Below are 8,689 nucleotides of genomic sequence, written 5' to 3' on the forward strand. Positions count from 1 at the left end.
TAAATATGTGTTGTCACATTACTATGAAACATTAAGAAGTAAAGCATTTACTCTGACAAGGGCCAAGGACATTATGGACTAATGAAAGCAGGAGATAGATAGATAGATAGATAGATAGATAGATAGATAGATAGATAGATAGATAGATAGATAGATAGATAGATAGATAGATAGATAGATAGATAGATAGATAGATAGATAGATAGATAGATAGATAGATAGGGGAGAGTATAAAATGGACAAATGTATAGAAGAGAACAACAATGTAACTTAAAATTGCAGATTTGAATATTGTTACACAGTGGTAACAAAAGGTTTACAAAAGTATCAAATTCTTGTGTTAATTTTTTCTATCTCAGAAAATGTCTTGTTTTTGACAAAGCTATTGAATGGTGTTGGTTTGTATCTGTGCCAGTAAAGCTGCTAAATAGTGCTAATTTTCAACTTAGCGCTGATAACTCAGTCCATACCTATATTATATGAGGCTCATTTCACAATTTCTACCAACAGGGCAATTCTTCTGGATCAGTAGGGGTTCTGTGTTGGTTTACACAGGGTTTCCTCTCAATGGGAGAGGAGCATGAAGGAGGGCAGGTCTATTTGGCAGAACTCTGTTCTGGCCCTTTTTCAACTTGTTGAAGACTCTGGATAAACCACTCATTAATTCATCTGTCAGTTGTTCCAAACAGGCCACAAATGAGACAGTGTTGTGTAGTGTTTCTTGATATTGGGGAACTGTAACTGGTTCCCCTTGGAAATAAAAGCAGAAGTTGCAACATCATGGCACAAAAAAGGCAGCATGTAAAAGGCACAAAGGATATAGCCAGCATGTGAAAGTGTCAGGTTGTGTAACTTTTTGTCGAATAGTGCAGCCACTATAACCATAAGATAGACGGGTCAATCAGACAAGTATAACAAAGAGGCAACCGCACAACAATTCTTAGAGAATCTTACAGTGATATGCCACTGGTCATTCACACTGAGGCTTTCAAGGGAGGCTTTAATAGGTCATTACATGGTGCAGTCATTAGAACTTTCTGTTCCACATGCAAGTCTTCAGATGACAGATGGTAAGCTTTCAGTTTCAGAGAGTCTTACATACTTTTTCCACAAGGACCTTTGAGATGAAGGTCAGAGAATGCTTCATGTACACAATGCCAACAAAAAAAGAAAAAGAAAAAAAAAACCCTCCTCCTCTCTCCTGCTTGAATGTGTCCTCCAGGAAGCATGCAAGGAGCCATTTCTCTATTGCTGAAAGGAAAGAGTTTTGTCTGACTATATGATGTACCCACTGATTTGTGTGCATTGTGTTATTGTTTCTTACTTGTACCAAATCTGCAAGCCATCTGCTGTTATCTGGGGAATGTGACCGTACGTTTCATGGACATATATGTACCAGGGTGTTGACATCTTGGCTATATTTAGTCTTTGCCTGCCACTGGAGGTTGCCCTTATGATGTCACACCAGCTCTGAAAATAAATCACAGTGTTTATCTTGGGTTGTACTTTGGCCAGCTTTTCATGTCATGATTGTTTTTGTGTTTATTTGTACAGTGAACTTTTGTATTGTACCAAGGATTCTGTTTTGTACATCTATACCGAGTTGTTCCTTTTTCTTAAGGCCACTATGGATTCAAGGACATTTTTAATGTTCTCCTAAATTGGTCATGAGTTTGAAAGGATAGAATAGATTTATAACACTAGAGTCTGGCTAACAGGGCTTTCTTTAGCTTCTTTAGTTTTTCTGATCAGACGTTTTTCTGAACAGAACAGAACAAATCTGATGCTAGGTTATTGAGCTTGACAGGACTGTGTGGGTACTCAGGATGGACAGAGCACAAGTTCAAACCTGTCCCAGATCTCTCCAGAGGGCCCTAGAGTCTGAACTTTGCTAGCCTGTTGAAATGAGCAATTTTAGACAGCAGAGGAGTGTAACATACCTGAACGTACACTGGATGCAGCTGATGTTGTGTTATGAGCAGGTATGGTATGGAAAAGATAATGGTAATGTGTGTGTTGTCTTAGAATGTACATTTATATAGCGGTGTGGGATGTGCCAATGCTTGCAAATATGTAAGCATTTGTGTGTGTGTGTGTGTGTGTGTGAGAGAGAGAGAGAGAGAGAGAGAGACAAGATCAGGTGTCCCATGCTAGGGGAGTTTATCTGGTGTAATGGCCGTGAGACAGTGTGTGTCTGTGTCAGTGAAGCTGATTTACGGCACATTGACAGTGAGAATCACCTCAGGACGTTTGAGCAGCAGTATGGTGACTGGCTCTTCAAACTATGTGTCACATACACACACACACACACACACACACACACACACGGACACAGAGGCAAACAAACACACACACACATTTACCTGTACACGCACACACACACGCACATGCTCATGTGCACACACACACACACACACACACACACACACACACACACACACACACACACACACACTCACATATAGAGCACAGTGCAGCAAAGGTAGTGCTGGGGAGCAGATCAGGACTTGTAACAAGCTGTTGATAGATTCCACATGTGATGAGCAGTGTCAGTTGTTTCTGCTTCCATAGAGAACAACCCACTGTAGAGCTGTGCATGTGAGTGGCACTGCGCTTCTTTCAGAGAAGTAGACACTGGGGTATGACCCTCCTGACCGCTGCTGAAGTTTAATACTGTGTGTGCATTTGTGTCACTCATTTGCTTCACATTGGTACATTGCTATTAAACATCCCTTATTCCGTTACAATGATCTGAGTGAGAAGCAAAAATGCACTGTAGTTTTTTTCACATGGTCTTTATTTGTGTGATGCACAGAAACATATGCATATATTCAAATATAAGCATAGTGTATGATGTGCAGTGTTTTTTACCATTACTAATCTTGTCCTACTTTAACTGGGTAGCCTAAATTTAAACCGTAACCCAAAGTCCCCCTGCAGCTCACACTCTGTGACATAAGCATCTCTGTCTGTCATTAAAATCATTGCTTATTAGCGGTGGCTTTGGGAGAGGGTTAGGGTGGGTTTGGGCTTGGACTAGCTGTAAGACAGTTGTCTGGAGAGGGTGGCTAAAGCTGATGGCTGATGACTGTGTTATGAATGGGATTAGGGATGAGCTCTTTTGCTCTATTTGTTTAGTGAGGGAATGTCTGACCATTATAAAGCCAAGCCTTATTATGGTAGAGTAATTATAGCTCTCTGATACAAGCAGGTCTTAGCATATTTTCCCCAGTCAGGTGATGCTCAAATTTATACATATCGTACCTCACCACTGGTTTGACAGAAGTATCCATTATCTCATGAGCTAATTCTACGTGATAAGGATATAGTGTTGAAAATGCAAAAAGTCCAGGAGCTCTTTTCACAAACTCTAAACACCGTGACTAGAGTTTCATTTGTCCTTTGAAGTCAGTATTTTTTAAACAATGTCCACAGTCTATCAGTCTATCAATAGGAGCAGTATAAATGGAGATAACGAGTTTGCAAAAGTGCCTGTAGTTTATGTAGGTGAGGAGCTGCAGAGTGGAGAGCAGAAGACATATCTATTTTTAACTGCAGCTGTAGGGGGTGGGGGACTTGACTTCATCTTGTAGATACTTAACAGTGCTGCTCTTCCTGGCTTCCTGTGTAAAATGGAGGGCCTCTTACTGTATACTAAGCTCTCTGTTGTTCTGAAAATGGCTGGTTGGCTCAGCATTGAAGGAATATGGTCAACCACTGATATCTTTCTTCATCGTTGGGGAGGCATCAAGAGAACTGACAGCTGTTAATTGAAATGTGTACTAATCAGGCAATGGATGGCCATTCCCGCAATAAAGCCCCTGTTTAAACGTGGCAAGCGTTGACCCTTGACCGCTCACTTTTGATATGTCCCAGTATGCCCTCTACCAGTCCATCCTAAAACTGTTTAAAAGACATTGTATGGGAGGACACATAGGCCCCTATCCTGAGAGTTAAAATGTCAGAACATTTGATATAAAGACGAAAATGCATTTTTTAAAATTGACTTAGTTGTGAAAAAAAACCCTCTTCCTCTCCTGCTGTGATGGATATCTGTAGAGGAAGATATCCCCAAGCAGTTAGAGAAGGCTCTCAGGAAAAGCTTTTGATGTAAGGAGGTCTTCCAACACATTACAATACAGACTGTCTAACCATTTAAATACATTAGAGGCAGATTCAGAACACTAGAGAAAATGGAGCGCATAAATGAGTAATAACCCTTTGTACTTTTATACTTTAGTGCTCTTAATTGCTGCTTCTTAGACTGCATCAGGCCAAAATGGATATCACAAAGATCAACGAATGGAAGGGTCATTATCAACAATGTGTCCTCCTGCAAGTACTATTCAAGCCAGTTGCTGAGTGGTCAATGCTAACATGGTAGTGACAATGTAAGTGGGATTTGTATCCAGAGGATATCTAAAGAACTTGCCTTTACCAATCGCATCCAGTAACTGTAATATCAATCAGTCTCTTTACGTGAGTAGAGATATATTTTTCCTCTCTGATCTGTCCTTTCAGGATGACTTGTTTTAGCTTTTGGCTGTATCTTATTACAGATTGAAGCCTAGTGCTAGATTTGTCCTATCATTGGCCCATTTATGATGGAAACAAGGTCAGTCTCACAGCCTTCCTTATTTGGTTGTCACCTCTAATTTTTCTGCTATGGGAAATGTGTATCCAAGCAGAGAATGACTTAAAAGCAGTTCTTAATTTGCCAGGTAACAAACTAACATTTACATCTTACTGAAAAAAGATCAATGCAGTACATGATGTTTTGACATGGATATGTGCCCAGTGTTCAACAAGGGAAGTGTTAGGTTCAGAAAGTATTGCTATTCATCCTTCAGACAGAGCAAGACATGTAATTTAGCACTGTACTAGCCCTGAAGTTTTATAAATTGACTTATTTCTAGACAGGGCTACAGCTCAGCTGTTGTCAGTGGGAAGATCAACTCTGAAGCACTCAGTGCCCCCTTCAGCCTTTGGCCTCTGTGCCCTGCTCTACTGGGTTATTTTGGCAAAGTCACAGGCAGCAAACTATCTCTTCATGTACTAAACACAGGAGGCTCCATCCATCCCTGCCAGGTGGCACACATTAGCATGCCTGACTTGTCATCTCCAGGAACTGAATGACTCTCCTCAAGGCAGGGCATTACTGCTGCACCTTTACTAGACTGTAACATATGTTCTGTTGAGTCTACATCCTTCAAGCAACCAGCTCATGACAAGTGCCCCATGACAGCAGCAAGTTACCCCTTAGATTTGTCAGATTGGTATAGACCAGTTGGGACCCTTTCAAGCAAGCAAGTTAGGGACCTCTGAAACAGCTGCAAGTGCAGGGAAGGATAGAACTGTTGACCTCTCACCTAAGTCTGTCAGAGTCAAATCCCTGTGTCTCTCTCACTCAGCAACCCTGCTGAAAGCCCCTCACTGTGATAGAGAGCCTGCTATTACTTACTGACATGTGTAGAAAAGATAGGCTTATATTCTCTCTGCTGGAGTGGTACTTTGACTCACATTTTCCACTATAGAAATACCCTGTGGTTGATTCACATAAATTAGAAATGTTAAATCATGTATCTTCAGTGATACCCTGAATTCCAGAAATAAGGAGTCAGGCACGATGACACCATGGTCAATCAATTGCACTTGTTCTTGTGAGAAGAAAAAACAGTTCTGAATTTGGATTCAGGGACAAGGGTTGAGTATTCCTTCATGATGTCATAGTGATTTGACACAATAAGTGGGACTATCACACTAGGCTATGAATACTTAAGTGTAAAGAATCCTCTCTGAAAAAAACACACACATACACAGAGCCACACAGAGAACAAAGGCAGCTGAATTCACAGCTGCAGTGTTGGCTACAGTCGTGTGACTGCCATGGAGTATAGGGTCCTATTATTACTCCTGTGCTCAAGAGCTGTGTGATGGAATCCTATCACTCTGCCAGTCCTGAGTTTCATTCTGCTCAGCACACTCAACATCATGGCAAAGCCAGAGTCTGCTTTAATACACACAGTAACCCCAGTGAGCTTGGTGCTGAGTGAATGACAGAGTTCCACACATACTACGACACGCCTTGGTGGAACTCTCTCCATCTGGGACTGACTGGTGTAGATGAAAGCAGCTGAAAGGGAGGCGCAGCATTGGGCTCAGTGCCCAGGTAAATATCATGGCACACTTTTCTGGGAGTGTTATGATATCTGAGTTGAACTTTGCCCATTGTTCCCAGCAGGCCCTGTTTGTGAACCTGCTAACTCGTGCCTGATAGTGGAGAATGGGTGGGAGTTTTCAATCAGGACAGTGACTAATTGAGCCTGAGCTGTAGCTATCTGCGTGGGTCTTGCCATCACCCTCTCACATCCTGAATAACATCAAAGAACGCCTATTTCTATCTGTGTGATAGCACTGGAGTCTGGACTTTCTGGTCTGGGAGGAGTGTGATTGTGTTGCAGGCGCCAAAGTCGTCACGGCAACAGGCACTAGACGTCATGGAGTAGGTGTCTGGATTTACTCAGATGGTACTTGCTTGTCAACAGTTATTTTCTTGTCACTCAGTTGAGAGTCCTGTTTCTTGGACCAGATTTATCATCTCTTATCTCTGTGGTGAAGCTCAATTTGACAACAATATTGGATGTATGAGATTTTTAGATTAAAAAAATGTATTTACAAAATTTGTACTGGATGATGCTGAACAAGCTGTCAAACCCTGTATGAACTGTTGCAGCACATACATTTCAGATATTTAATATCACAGTCAATATGAATAAAGCATAACACATCAGAGATTTTGGCCTCACTGCCTCTTTTACTCTGTACCTCTCCTGCCCTGTCACACTTAATAGTTATGTGTTTCCCACCTACACTTGCATGAGTGGCACATTTAACTTCTTTTTTCCTGTCCCTCCCAACACACCCTCTCACTGCGCACACCTCTACAAGATTCATCTATTGCACTGGGGAGGAGTTACTGAGGAAATGTGCGATGTTCGCTAATTAAAATCAATTAACCCCTATGGAAATAGTAATGGACAGTTCTCTAGGTGTCAGCATGTGGATTACACAGTTCAGAAACAAACACAGACAGTTAAAGGACACTTCTACCATAGGAACCCATAAGGTTACTGATTTGTGTGATGATTGGTGGAGAGTAGCATTGTACAGTTACACAGTGCCTCACTTGTTTTTAGTACTGGTGGACCTTAGCATCTACTCCTTTCCTTTGATCTTATTTTTAGTGTAAATAAAACAAAAAAGAAAACCGCCCAGCCTAATGGGGGGGGGGTCATTTTGTGCTTTTGTGTCCTCAGTCGCTGGCATCTTGACAATTCCTGTGGCATCTCAGGACTTGATGGGCTGTCATGTAAATAAAAGTGACAAATATGTGAGATAATAAGCCCAAATATTTATTGTGTAAAGGCAGTCCGAGGTGGGTTGGCAGCAAGAGCAGCCATGAGAATGATTCCACCAGATCACATGACAATCCTGGGGAGAATATGATCACTATCAGAGAAACACAAGGGGAGTGGTTGCTGAGGCAACAACAAAAAGAATTCAGCAGGTTATGAGACTACACCAGAGAGGTACAATGACGTGAAATGAAACGAGAAGAGTTGAACATACCTTAAGGCCTTAGAATTTTTGAACAACTGACTTAGAAGCCCTAATAATTTAGCACTGCCTAAAGTAGGTGCAGCTCGGGAGTTCCCAAATGCACAAGTGATCTCTACGTACTCTCTACTTGCTCTCATGAAATACAGAAAGCCAGCTGATTGAAACACACCCTAGAAGTGTTTTTGGACATTTTGCTCTGAAGAACATTTGAATAAGACAAGATTGTTTTGTCATCACATTTCCTACAGTTACATTCAAAACGTAGAGAAATTAGTTCTTTAACACTGCATACCTGAAATTTTCTCAAAAATTAATTTTCCAAGTATAACACATTTATTTGAGTTGGTGGGAAAACAGGGATAAATCCTGTCCAAGGACCCCATTGGGCTTTCCATTCTTTGGAAGTTACATATCTCAGAACTGAACATGACACTCAGAGTTGACTCAGTCAACAAAAAAAGGTAAAACGTTATTTTCTGCACATTTTCCCAGCTATAAGAAAATGCAAGGATCATAAACAATTAATGATACTACTGAAGTTTTCTTCCTTATTAAGTTTAGGTCCATAAATGACAACATAGACTCTCATCTTATTTATGCACCACTTACAATCAGAGAGAAATAAGACTGGTCAGGTTTGGCTGAGAGTTCTGTCAGTCCAGAAACAATGCTCCAACTCCTCTACGCTTACCCACAGATTCATCCGCCCACCCACCCCCACCCACGCACCCACACACACACACACACACACACACACACACACACACACATAAGCTGCAGTCTCTTGCTTGCCAACAAGCTGATTCATGTGCTGGGTCTGCAAAAATTCAATACAGTGAGTCTACTCTCTCTGGACATCCAAATGGGCTAATGGATGGGCTTAGTTTGAGGGGATAAACAGGAGCTTGAACAGTGTCCTCTGGGGGAGGAGGAGAACCTGACCTTTACTTGTTACTCATTACTTTTACATTAGGCATCAACTTACTTGTGTTTGTGTGTCTTCATTTGTTCTGCTTTGCAAGTTTTTCAATGTGCCACATCCTTCATAATCATTGTTGGGGGGGGGGGG

Source organism: Chanos chanos, chromosome 1 (assembly GCF_902362185.1).
Source record: "Chanos chanos chromosome 1, fChaCha1.1, whole genome shotgun sequence".
Lineage (NCBI taxonomy): Eukaryota > Metazoa > Chordata > Actinopteri > Gonorynchiformes > Chanidae > Chanos > Chanos chanos.